Below are 13968 nucleotides of genomic sequence, written 5' to 3'. Positions count from 1 at the left end.
TACACAAAATATTTGTGTATACAAGTATAAAGCATGAACATAATTTTACGGCATGCGAATGATTTTTTATTCTCCATATATTTATTTTTCTCATAAAATTGCTTATATAAACAAGTTTATAAATCTCATTGTCATTGACATTTGTTTCTGTTTTTTGATTTTCAATTTTATTTTTTTATTTGAGAAAGAGAGCTGGGAGAGGTCAGAGGGAGAGAAAAAGAGAGAGAGAGAGAAAATCTTAAGCAGGCTCCACACTCAGTGTAGAGCCTGACACGGGCTCGATCCTATGACCCTGGGATCATGACCTGAGCTGAAACCAAGAGTCAGACACTCAACCGACTGACCCACCCAGACGCCCTGACATTTGATTCTTATAGTCTCTTTAAAAAGGAACAGATTTGTAAATGTCAGGCTGGTGAGTTTGCCTGCAAAGTTGAAAACTGGAAGGGATTATTAAACGTAAATCTTGATTGTGTCATCCAATATATTAGCAATTGCACCTGAATTTGTGTTCTATGCGAGTTTCATAAACATGCTTTCTGTGGCCTAACCCAGTAGGTTAATAAAAAAATATTGAACAAGGACAGAGTTGAAAACGGAATCCTGAAGTGACCTCTTTCCAAGCTGGCACTGTTAGCATTCTAGGTATTGATATTCCCAAATGTTCCTGCTGAGAGACACCGTGTTTCTGCCATGTATTTGTCAATGGATACCTTGAATTTTATAACAAATCCTGTTAGTCATTTTGCTTTAGTCTCTAGGAAGACCAAATCCAAATTGGCAATTCAAGTCCAAAAACTGATACGCATTCCTGACTCCATCTGACTTCATCGGACTATCCTGAGTATGCTCTCCCATTTTCCCTTTACTTTGACATATTTTTTGAAAAATCTTTTATCCAGTGGCACTTGGGTGGCTCAATCTGTGCAGCCTCCGACTCTTGATTTCCGCGCAGGTCGTGATCTCACGGTTCGGGAATTCAATCCCTGCCTTGGGCTCTGTGCTGGCAGTGTGGAGCCTGCTTGGGATTCTCTCTCTCTGCCCCTCCCCTGCTCATTCTCTCTCTCTCTCTCTCTCAATAAATAAAAATAAAAGCTTTAAAAAACTAAAACTAAAATAAATAAAATACTTTGTGTCCATTTTGAAATGTAGGGTTTATGCACGTACAACAAACATGCCATGGTAGGTACTGTGACATGCTTCCCTGCAGGAATAAGGATTTCCGGCCCCACTTGTTGGCCTCTGGGAGTTACCTCCACTAAAGAGAGGCACCTAGGCCGAAGGCACACCCGCTTCCCGGGGTCCCCTCTATCCAAGGACTGATCCCCCTGTGTCATTCCTGGGCCACCTTGAAAGAAGTTTCAATGGAGCAGCGGGGTGGCCAATAAAACGTGCATGCAGTGACTAAGGAGAGAATGTCAATTGAGGAAATAGAGACAGTGGCTACAGACAGGTCAACTGAGATTTTGCTGAGAGGGCAGCAGAGAAAAGAAGCAGCAGCTGGAGGGCTGTGGGAGGAAGGCAGAGTAAGTACTTTGCATGGAAACACTGTATGCTAATGGCAATGATCGAGCAGAAAGAAAAACTCGGCGCCGTGTGAGAAAGAGGGGACAGCGGCACTTCCGAGTTCTTGAGGAGAGAGGGGATGGGACCCAGGGTTCAAGGTGGGTATTAAAAAGGAACAGAGCCAAGCATCCTCCGTGACAAGAGGGAAGTGATTGGTACAGCTGGTCATCCGTTACTCGTCTGAGGGAAGATGATGGAAATTCCGTCTGACTTCTGTTCTCAGTTCAGTAGGAGGCAAAGTCATTAGCAACAAACGCACAGGGAGAAAGGAAGGTTCGGGGATCTAACTAGTGGGGGGACCTCCCGTGCAGGTAGCACCCTTGCAAGCATGGTGAGCCTTCCTAGAACCTGCCAGGCTTTCTGTGAGAAGTGTGGCAAGCGCCAGCCCACAAAGTGACACAGGACAAGACAGGCAAAAGATCCTCTGTAGGCTCAGGGCAAGCGGCATAATGACAGGAAGCAGGCTGGCCACAGTGGGCAGACTAAGATCATTTTCCAGTAAAAGGCTGTAAAAGCACGAAGCAGCTTGCATTGAGGTTTGAAGGTGTTGAGACCAGATGCAGGTCTAAGAGAATGCTGGCTGTTAAGGGACACAAGCATTTCGAGGGCGCCTGAGTGGCTCAGTCAGTTAAGCATCAGCCTCTTGGTTTTAGCTCAGGTCGTGATCTCACCGTTCATGGGTTCGAGCCCCTTGTCAAGCTCCCAGCTAACAGTGGGGAGCCTGCTTTGGATTCTCTCTGCTCCTCCCCTGCTTGCTCTCTACACCCCCCCCCACCTCTCTCTCTCCCTCTCTCTCTCAAAATAAATAAATAAAAACATTTAAAAAAAGATGTGAACATTTTGAACTGTGAGGAGATAAGAAGAGGAAGGGCCCTGTGGTCCAGTTCCAATCCTCATATTTTGTTTTATTCTGAAGACAGTAGAATCTTGTGTTAAAAAATAAATAAAAATTAATCAATTAATTAATTAAAGATATTTTTTAAAAAAAATGGGGCACCTGGGTGGCTCAATGAGTTGGGCGTCTGACTTTGGCTCGGGTCACGATCTCACTGTTCATGGGTTCGAGCCCCGCGTCGGGCTCTGTGCTGACAGCTCGGAGCCCGGAGCCTGCTTCGGATTCCGTGTCTCCCTCTCTCCCAGCCCTTCCCCTGCTCGTGCTTGCTCGCTCTCCCAAAAATAAATAAACATTAAAAAAATTAAAAAGTACAGGGTGGGGAGAAGTGGAGACGGGAACTGAACACACACTAGGAAAGTGTATCGGGATGAGTGAGCTGTGTCAACTGCCTACTAGATATTTCGGACACAAATTTAAAGAGAGATCCTTCACACAGGTGTGAGTTTTACCCCAGCTGTTTGACTGCAGGGAAGGAGTAAGCCGTTGGGTTTGACGATAGTTGGGTTTTTCCTAAGCAAGCGGATGGAGACAACAGCAAGGATGCAGAAGGGGTTTCCATCTCTTACAAGTTCTTACTAGTTCTGTGTCCTTCCAAGCCTTCCTTTTGCGAACATAAGCAATTACACATAAGTAAGCAAATAAATAAGTAAATGTGTGGATATACACACACAAACGCATGCCCATATTATCTTGCTTTCTTTCTTTCAAGATTTTGTTTAAATTCAAGTTGGTTAACACACAACGAAAAGCCTTTTTTCAAAGAGAGGGCACGCGCTCACTGCGTGCGCATCCCTGGAAATTGGCGGGGGGAGGGGCAGGCTTCCGCAGATTCACGCTCAGGGTGGCGCCCAACCTGGGGCTCAATCTCATGACCCTGAGATCACGACTTGAGCCGAAATCAAGAGTCAGACGCTCAACTGAGCTACTTTTTTTTTTTTTTTTTAACACAAAAGATAGCATAGTACCTTTTTTCCCACCTAACAATGAATTCTGGGAGATCCCGAGTACACAGCTTCCTGGTTCTTTTTTGCAGTTCCGTAATATTCTGTTGTTTGCTTATAATGTTGCTGATCTAGCCAGTTTTCACTAAGAGACCCTTAGATTACTTTCAGTCTTTTGCTAACATAAGTAATGAAATGAATAAACATGTACCCGTATCATTTCACATGGGTGGAAGCTTATTTCCAGAAAGCTTCCAGAAATGTGAGTGCTGGGTCAAAGGGTATATGCAGATACTGACAAAGAGCCCTCCCATAGAGTGTGTACCAATTTGTATGTACGTAATCTATTTTTTCAATCTTCATTTTATTTTTTTAAAAGTTTATTCATTTTTTTTAATTTTTTTTTAACGTTTATTTATTTTTGAGACAGAGACAGAGCATGAACAGGGGAGGGGCAGAGAGAGAGGGAGACACAGAATCGGAAGCAGGCTCCAGGCTCTGAGCCATCAGCCCAGAGCCCGACGCGGGGCTCGAACTCACGGACCGCGAGATCGGGACCTGGGCTGAAGACGGACGTCTAACTGACTGAGCCACCCAGGCGCCCCAAAAGTTTATTCATTTTTGAGAGAGAGAGAGAGAGAGAGAGCAGGGAAGGGACAGAGAGAGGGGGACAGAGGATCCCAAGCGGGCTCTGGTGCTGATAGCAGTGAGCCCCTTGTGGGGCTCAGACTCACAACCTTGAGATCATGACCTGAGCTGAGGTCTGATGTTCAACAGACTGAGCCACCCAGGTGCCCCAACATAACTATTAGCATATCTGTTCTCCCATAGTCTTGCAAAAGAGTGTTTTCTCAGACATTTGAATATTGGCTAAACTGATCAATGTAGGGGCGCCTGGGTGGCTCAGTCGGTTAAGCAGCTGACTTCGGCTCAGGTCATGATCTCGCGGTCCGTGAGTTCGAGCCCCGCGTCGGGCTCTGGGCTGACGGCTCAGAGCCTGGAGCCTGTTTCAGATTCTGTGTCTCCCTCTCTCTGACCCTCCCCCGTTCATGCTCTGTCTCTCTCTGTCTCAAAAATAAATAAACGTTAAAAAAAATAAAATAAACTGATCAGTGTAAATTGAAGTACAATCTACATTAGTGCATTTACCTGATTAATGTAAAATGAGTTTAGTTTTTTTGTGTCATTTTTAGTGTCTTTTCAAAATTTTATTTATTTACATATTTTGAGAGAGAAAGAGAGTGCGAGCAGAGTAGGGGCAGAGCCAGATGTGGGCTTGAACTCAGGAACCGTGAGATCATGACATGAAGGGAAATCAAGAGTCAGAGGCTTAACCCACTGGGCCACCCAGGTGCCCTGTGTATCTTTTTTTTTTTAAAAGAGAGACATTTTGGGGATGCCTGGGTGGCTCCGTCGGTTAGGCGTCGGACTTCAGCTCAGGTGATAACTTTGAGCCCCGCATCAGGCTCTGTGCTGTTAGTTCAGAGCCTGGAGCCTGCTTCAGATTCTGTGTCTCCCTCTCTTTCTGGCCCTTCCTGACTCGCGCTCTGTCTCTCTCTATCGAAAAATGAATAAACGTTTAAAAAAATTTTAAGAGAGACATTTTAAGGGAGACATTCTATCTTTTTAAAAAAAGATTCTATCTTATTAAAATTAGAATAACTTATTAAAAAATTAGAATAACATTCTATCTTATTAAAAAAATCTTTTTTTTTTAATTTATATCCAAATTAGTTAGCATATAGTGCAACAATGATTTCAGGAGTAGATTCCTTAGTGCCCCTTCCCCATTTAGCCCATCCCCCCTCCCACAACCCCTCCCGTAACCCTCAGTTTGTTCTCTGTCTTTAAGTCTCTTATGTTTTGTCCCCCTCCCTGTTGTTATGTTATTTTTGCCTCCCTTCCCTTCTGTTCATCTGCTTTGTATCTTAAATTACACATATGAGTGAAGTCATATGATATTTGTCCTTCTCTAATTTCCCTTAGCGTAATAGCCTCCAGTTCCATCCACGTAGTTGCAAATGGCAAGATTCCATTCTTTTTGATTGTCGAGTAATGCTCCGTTGTATGTATATACCACATCTTCTTTATCCACTCATCCATCGATGGACATTTGGGCTCTTTCCATCCTTCAGTTATTCTTGATGGTGCTGCTATAAACCTGGGGGTGCATGTGTCCCTTCGAAACAGCACACCTGGATCCCGTGGATACATGCCTAGTAGTGCAATTGCTGGGTCGTAGGGTAGCTCTATTTTTAATTTTTTTGAGGAACCTCCATGCTGTTTCCAGAGGGGCTCCACGGGTTTGCCTTCCCACCAGCAGTGCAAAAGAGATCCTCTCTCTCCGCATCCTCGCCAGCATCTGTTGTGGGAGAGACAACCTTAAGCAGCCTGCGAGCCCAGCGTGGAGCCCAATGCGGACTCCATCTCAAAACCTTGAGATCAGGACCTGAGCCGAAATCAAGAGTTGGACGCCTCACCGACTGAACCCCAGCCACCCCGGAGTTTAGTGTAACTTGTGTATCTCAAAGTGAGCATCCTCATAACTTCAAGAGTCCTGTGTATTCTGTGAGCTCTTCATTTGTTTTTCATTTCTCTTCATATGTTTTGCTCATTTTTTATCAGAGTAATTGTCTTTTTCTTATCCATTTGTAAGGGCTCTTTATATAGTCAGGAATTAGACCTTTGTGGACACACTGAGTTGATTTTCCCCCCAGGTGGCTGCTTGTCTTTTGACTTGATTTCTGTGATGTTTGCCTGTCTTGGCCATGCAGGCAGAAGGCTTTTGATTGCTTGTGTTGTTTGTTTGTTTGTTTTTGTTTTTGAGAGAGAGAAAGAGAGAAGAGAGCACGTTTCTTGGGCTCCTCACTGGGCGTGGAGCCTGCTTAAGAGTCTCTCTTTCCCTCTCCTGCCCCTCCCCCACTCTCAAAAAAAAAAAAAAAGTCACATGCTCCACGACTCAGCCAGCCAGGCGCCCATGGACTTGAGCTTGAGCTTTCTTGATAAGTTTATCCCTGGTTCTGCAAAGGAACGGTGATAGCAATGACCCATGCGTAGAATCTACTGCATTAGGAGGAATACAAAGGCATGAGGACATTAATAAATAGCAAAATGTTGGTAAGGTCCATGAATTGGATGACTTGGTAGGTTGAGGAACGTGGTGACAAATAGGAATAGGAATAGGAATAGGAAGCAGAGTGAATGAGTGGGAAGGACGTCCCTCTGGATAATCTGACGACACAGTTTTCCCGACTCATGTTCTCTTTGGGGTCTCTAGCAATGAGCTTAACTTATGTTTTCTTTCAGTTTTAAAATCTGCTTTCCTAGAGTCCACTCCTTTTTTTTCTTTAATTTTTTAATGTTTATTGATGTTTTGAGAGAGAGAGAGAGAGACAGAGTGTGAGTGGGGGAGGGGCAGAGAGAGAGAGGGAGACACAGGGTCCAAAGCAGGCTCCAGGCTCCGAGCTGTCAGCACAGAGCCCCACGCGGGGCTCGAACTCACAGACCAGGAGATCATGACCTGAGCTGAAGTCGGACGCTGAACCGACTGAGCCACCCGGGTGCCCCTTCCTGTAGGGAAGCTGGTATACTTGCACTGATATGAAACAAAACAGACTTTGAAACTAGATGAAGGGGACATAATGAGAAAGGAATCCAATCAGGAGGAAGCGTTACAGTTCTAACTGTGTACAATCTAATACCACAGTCTCCAAATATACAAAGTAGAGGTGACAGAACTAAAGGGGAAATAGACAAATCCCTATCATAGTGACAGATCTCAACATACCTCTGTAAGAAGCTGAGAGTACCAGTAGACAAGAAAATTCTAGAGACATAAATAGATTTGAACAATCTATTAATTAATAATTAATTAATAAGTATAATTATAATTAAAAAATTGGACCTAACGGACATAGAGAGCACTGCACTCCCAAACTGCAGGATATACCCTCTTTTTTTGCAAATAATTTTTAACGTTTATTTATTTTTGAGACAGAGAGAGACAGAGCATGAACGGGGGAGGGGCAGAGAGAGAGGGAGACGCAGAATCCGAAACAGGCTCCAGGCTCTGAGCCGTCAGCCCAGAGCCCGACGCGGGGCTCGAACTCACGGACCGCGAGATCGTGACCTGAGCCGAAGTCGGCCGCCTAACCGACTGAGCCACCCAGGCGCCCCTGCAAATAATTTTTTAAAATGTATTTGTTTATTGAGAGAGAGGGAGAGAGACAGGATCCCAAGCGGGCCCCACCCTGTCAGCACAGAGCCCAACGCGGGGCTTGAACCCACGAACCGTGAGATCATGACCTGAGCCAAAACCAAGTGTCGGGTGAGCCACCCACATGCCCCTGTACCCTCTTTTCAAGCGTTCATGGAACATCTACAAAAATTGACCATACAATTGGCCATAAAGCCAGTCACAATAGGGTTTAAGTTTGTGCATGCAGTGTGTGTTTTCTGAGCACAGGGGTGGTAAAATGATTGTGTTCACTTTGCAGAAATCCATCCAGTTACACGCTTATGAAGTCTGGCTGTTCTATTAAACATATTTTCTTTTTAATATGACATACTTTCCCACAGCCTGTCACACGTTCCCTTCCATCAAGTTTCAAAATACCTATGCAATTTTATTTACCTTCTTGTGTTTATTATTCATATATATATCCAAACCTTCTACATGGCAGGTACTTTACATGTGTTATCATTAAAAAAAAATTTTTTTTTTAATGCTTATTTAATTCTGAGGCAGAGAAGGAAAGAATGCAAGCAGGGGAAGGGCAGAGACAGAGGGAGACACAGAATCCGAAGCAGGCTCCAGGCTCTGAGCTGTCAGCACAGAGCCCGATGCGGGGCTCGAACCCACGAGCTGTGAGATCGTGACCTGAGCCGAAGTCAGACCAGAGCCACCCAGGTGCCCCTACATATAATAAACTTCCACCACCGGGCACCCGGGTGGCTCAGCCGGTTGAGCATCTGACTTCGGCTCAGGTCATAATCTCACGGTTTGAGTTCGAGCCCCGAATCAGGCTCACTACTGTCAGCGCAGGACCCGCTTTGGATCCTCCGTCTCCCTTTCTCCTTGCCCCTCCCCCGCTCACACGCTCCCTCGAAAATAAACATTAAATAAATAAATAAATAAATAAATAAACTTCCACGACTATCCAAAGAGACGTGTTTTTTTTTTTAATTTTTTTTTCAACGTTTACAGAGAGAGACAGAGCATGAACGGGGGAGGGGCAGAGAGAGAGGGAGACACAGAATCGGAAACAGGCTCCAGGCTCTGAGCCATCAGCCCAGAGCCTGACGAGGGGCTCGAACTCACGGACCGTGAGATCGTGACCTGGCTGAAGTCGGATGCTTAACCGACTGCACCACCCAGGCGCCCCTAAAGAGACGTTTCTAACCCCCATTTTTACAGATAAAGAAAGTGAGGGTTGGAATAGTTAAAAAGTAGCTAGTGGTGACCCCTATTTAGCCTTTCCTTTTTACAGAACAACGTGCTACCCTTCAGGAGTATTAGTCCCAACTTTCTCCCCTTGCATTTTTCCCTCTGAGAGTTACTCAATACCTCAGGAAAAATTCCACGTTTATGGAAGTACCTCCTACGAGCCAGGTGCTGGTTGGATTGTTGGCCACACAAAAATGGAGTCGAAGTAAGCAAAGAGCCATCCATGCAAGTTATCACACAGCATGAGAAGTGTGTGCCTCCTCCCTGTCCTCCTGGTCTCAGGGCCTTTGTGGAATTCAGTGATACAATATCATCTCTTATTTTCCTCCCTCCTCCTTTAGTTTTAAAGCCCTCTGGATGAGGACAGCAAGTGTCCTGCCAAATACATTCTTCTAATTCTTGTGAAATTCAAAGTAATCACAAAAGAGCCTGGAAGCTTCCCAAACGGGGGAAATGGTGAGCAGGCGCCACCACGGTGAGGAGGGAGTAGAGGCTGCTTAGTCCCCTAAAAACACCCAGCCTGGTGGGGGCAGGTGCTGAAGAGGAAGTTTGGAAAGGCAGGGTGACGCCAGATCTAGGCTACAGATTGCTCAGCAGGCCGGGCCACGATGCGTGCCCGAGCCAGTAGGCAACAAGGACTTCTTGCAAAATTATCGACTCTCGCTGATAAGATAAAATGTTATTCTTTTAATTTTTTAAATTTTGTTAATGTTTATTTATTTATTGGGGGGGGGGAGGGTAAGAGAGAGAGGAAGACAGAATCCGAAGCAGGGTCCAGGCTCTGAGCTGTCAGCACAGAGCCCGACGCGGGGCTCGAACCCACGAGCCGTGAGATAGGACCTGAGCCAAAGTTGGACGGTCAACTGACTGAGCCACCCAGGCGCCCCCTTTTAATTTTTAAAAAAATTTCAGGGGCACCTGGGTGGCTCAGTCAGGTGAGCGACCGACTTCAGCTCAGGTCATGACCTCATGGCTCGTGAGTTGGAGCGCCACACGGGCTTTTGCTGCTGTCAGCACGGGGCCCACTTCTGATCCTCTGTCCCCCTCTCTCGCCTCTCTCCTACTTGCATGCATGCACGCTCTCTCTCTCACTCAAAAATAAAAGATACAAACGTTACAAATTTTTTAAAGAATTTATTTATTTTTAGTTATTTATTTTATATTAGAGAGAGAGAGAGAGAGAGAGAGAGAAAGTGCACCAGTGGGGTAGAGGGGAAGAGAGAGAATCTGAAGCAGAATTCAAGCTCAGCCCGACACGGTGCTTGATCCCACAACCCTGGCATCACGACCTGAGCCGAAATCAGGAGTCAGACGCTCAGCCGATTGAGCCACCCAGTTGCCACTAAAAGATTTTATTTTTAAATGAAAAATAGTCGGTTGGGCGACTGAGTTCACTCAGGTCATGATCTCACAGATCGTGAGTTCGAGCCCCCTGTCAGGCTCTGTGCTGACAGCTCAGAGCCTGGAGCCTGCTTCGGATTCTGTGTCTCCTCTCTCTCTGCCCCTCTCCCACTCACGTTCCGTCTGTCTCCTTCAAAGATAAACATTAACAAAAAAATAAAAAATAAAAAAAAAGATTTTATTTTTAAGCAATCTCTACACCCAAAGTGGGACTTGAACTCACAATCCTGGGATCAAGAGCCACATGGTCTTGAAGCTGAGCCACAGCCACACACCCCAAGGAACCAATTGTTGTTGTTTTGTTGTTTTAAGTAAGCTGCACACCCAACATGGGGCTTGAACTCCTCACCCTGAGATCAGGAAGTCGCATGCCCTACTGACTGAGCCAGCTGGGCACCCAAAAATGTTATTTTAAGGGAGGAGCCCAGTGGAGTCTGGAAAGGAAGGCAGAAGGCAAGGGGACAGACAGCTGGTCCGCTCGAGCTCCCGGCCTCACCTGTTGAAATAGTTAGCTATGAGGAAAGGGAAGAATTAAAAAAAAACAAAAAACAAAAAACCTTTTAATGTTTTTTGTTTTTTTTTTTTTAATTTTTTTTTTTCAACGTTTATTTATTTTTGGGACAGAGAGAGACAGAGCATGAACGGGGGAGGGGCAGAGAGAGAGGGACACACAGAATCGGAAACAGGCTCCAGGCTCCGAGCCATCAGCCCAGAGCCTGACGCAGGGCTCGAACTCACGGACCGCGAGATCGTGACCTGGCTGAAGTCGGACGCTTAACCGACTGCGCCACCCAGGTGCCCCCCTTTTAATGTTTTTTAAATTTATTTTTGAGAGAAAGAGACACAGAACGAGCTGGGGAGGGGCAGAGAGAGAGAGAGGGAGACACAGAATCCAAAGCAGGCTCCAGGCTCTGAGCTGTCAGCACAGAGCCTGACTCGAGGCTCAAACCCACGAACCATGAGATCATGACCTGAGTGGAAGTCGGATGCTCAACCGACTGAGCCACGCAGGCGCCCCTGAAAGGGAAGAATTTCAAAGGGCAAAGGAATGGGTTGGAACAGCCTTATCAAGTTTATGAACCAAACAGTTAATGAGGGAGAAAGAGGAAAGATCTCTTCATGATGACCAAGCCAGGGGGCATGGTCGGTCATGGAGAGCAGGCCAGTTTACTTCCGGGGCCCTCTCTGACCCTCACCAGCTAAACTGAAGAAAGCAAATAATGTAGGTTGGCAGGCCGGGAAGGAAGCTAAAACACTAGTTTACGGTGATAGAAGATAGACAATGGTGCCTACAAAAAGATTAAGGATGGAACTGACTGCAAAGGGGCCCCAGAAAAACCTCGGGATGTCAGTGTTCTAGATCTTATCAGGGTGGTTGTTATGAGTGAGCATACGCTTGCCAAAACTCAATGAACTGAACATTTAAGAACTGTGCATTTTATTGGAGGTAAATTATGCTTCAAAAAAAAAAAAAGAAGAAAGAAAGAAAGAAATGCTATAATCAAATTACAATATTTGAGGAGGCAAAAAAAGAACACTAGAACAGTTGAGAGTCAAACAAGGAGGGAAATTAGACCCCAGGAAAACCTTCCAAGCAGTCTGAAAAGCAAAGGGAGGTGGGTGTTTGAGGGAAGAAATGGCAGGGACGATTTGCCAGAACTTAGCCCAGACTCACATGTTTCGATTGTATCTGTAGGCCCAACGCTGTCCAGCTAAGTGCAGACAGAAATGAACTGTAGTTGGGGCACCTGGGTGACTCAGTCGTTTGAGCATCCGACTCCCACTCAGGTCACGATCTCATGGTTCATGGGTTCGGGCCTCGAGTCGGGCTCTGTGCTGACAGCTCAGAGCCTGGAGCCTGCTTCGGATTCTGTGTCTCCCTCTCTCTTCTTTGCCCCTCCCCCGCTGGTGCGCTGTCTGTCTCTGTCTCTCAAAAATAAGTAAACGTTAATGAAAGAAAGAAAAGAGAAAAGAAAAAAAGAACTGAGGAAGGAAGGTAGGAAGGAAGGAGTGGAGGGAAGGGAAGGGAAGGGAAGGGAAGGGAAGGGAAAGGAAGGAAGGAAGGAAGGAAGGAAGGAAGGAAGGAAGGAAGGAATTGTGGTTAGCTCAGGGAGAATGGGAGAGCCATGACAGAGAAGCTGGAGAACCCAGACGAACAGATTTTGTGGAGGTGCACGGTAGGCTGTGACATGAGACACAGAAGGGCTGGGTACAGCCCAGGAGGTAGAAGGGGAGAGAAAAGGAGGGAGAGGAAGGCAAGGAATGCAGGGATTTGAAGGCGTTTCTCCAGAAACTTGAAAAATCAGAAAATTGGGTCCAACTTCCTCTTCCACCAATAAAGGAACAGAATTATATTCTTTATTTTTTTTTAAGATTGTATCTTTTTTCATTTTAAAAAATTGTTTATTTAAATATAATTTATTGTTGGGGCGCCTGGGTGGCACAGTCGGTTAAGCATCCGACTTCAGCCAGGTCACGACCTCGCGGTCCGTGAGTTCGAGCCCCGCGTCGGGCTCTGGGCTGATGGCTCGGAGCCCGGAGCCTGCTTCCCATTCTGTGTCTCCCTCTCTCTCTACCCCTCCCCCGTTCATGCTCTGTCTCTCTCTGTCCCAAAAATAAATAAACGTTGAAAAAAAAAATTAAAAATAAATAAATAAATAAATAAAATAAATATAATTTATTGTCAAATTGGCATCCGTGCAACACCCAGTGCTCATCCCAACAGGTGCCCTCCTCAGTGCCCATCCCCCACTTTCCCGTCTCCCCCCCACCATCCACCCTCGGTTTTTCAGTATTTAAGAGTCTCTTAGGGTTTGCCTCCCTTCCTCACTGTAACTAAATATGTTTATTTATTCTGAGAGAGAGAGAGAGAGAGCACAAGCGAGCGAGCACAGGGGAGGGGCAGAGAGAGAATCCCAAGCAGGCTCTGAGCTGTCAGCACGGAGCTCGATGTGGGGCTCAAACTCACCAACCAGGAGATCATAACCTGAGCCAAAATCCAGAAATGGATGCTTAATCAACCGCGCCATCCAGGCGCTCCTCTTAAGTTTTCATTTATTTTTTTCAGGAATCATCCCGCCCAACGTGGGGCTCAGACTCGCAACCCCAAGATCAAGAGTTGTAGGCTCTACCGACTAAGCCAGCCGGGCGCCTCAAGGAATAAAATTTTAAGACAGCAAACTTAGGAAGTCAGAACCCTGATATGTAAATATCTGAAAGGTCTGGAAGGATATGCATCAAGCTATGCCCCGCACCAGAGGGAAGGTACATACACGCTGTGTTGAGTTTTGTCAGCAAGTGTGTGTTTCCTTAACCAATTAAATTTTGTTCAATCCAGCGTGGGATCAAAGGACGGTGTTGCTAGAAGCCGGGGCCTGTCTTTGGTGTAACCTCACACTTGTAACCTGTGTTTGACACCCCTGTAGGCATGAAGGGTGACATCTGTTCAGTCCCTCACTGCCTGGAGCTGCCCTTTCCTTTCCTCAACCCAGTGACGAAGCCTGAGGGAGGGCAGGTGGGGGCTGGGGACCCGAAGGGCAGGGGCAGGGGCGGGCAAACTATGGCCATCAAGAACTAGATAGTTAAAATGTTAGGACTGGAAGAACATAGAGTCCCTGTCACAACAATGCCGCCTTTTTACACAAAAGCAGTCACAGACAACGTGGAAAAAACAGTCATGGCAGCAAGGCCAAGCCAAGCCCCAGTCGGCTGCCCTCTGG

The sequence above is a fragment of the Prionailurus bengalensis genome, chromosome E4 (genome assembly GCF_016509475.1).
Source record: "Prionailurus bengalensis isolate Pbe53 chromosome E4, Fcat_Pben_1.1_paternal_pri, whole genome shotgun sequence".
Taxonomy (NCBI): domain Eukaryota; kingdom Metazoa; phylum Chordata; class Mammalia; order Carnivora; family Felidae; genus Prionailurus; species Prionailurus bengalensis.
Note: the sequence above shows the minus strand (reverse complement) of the source record.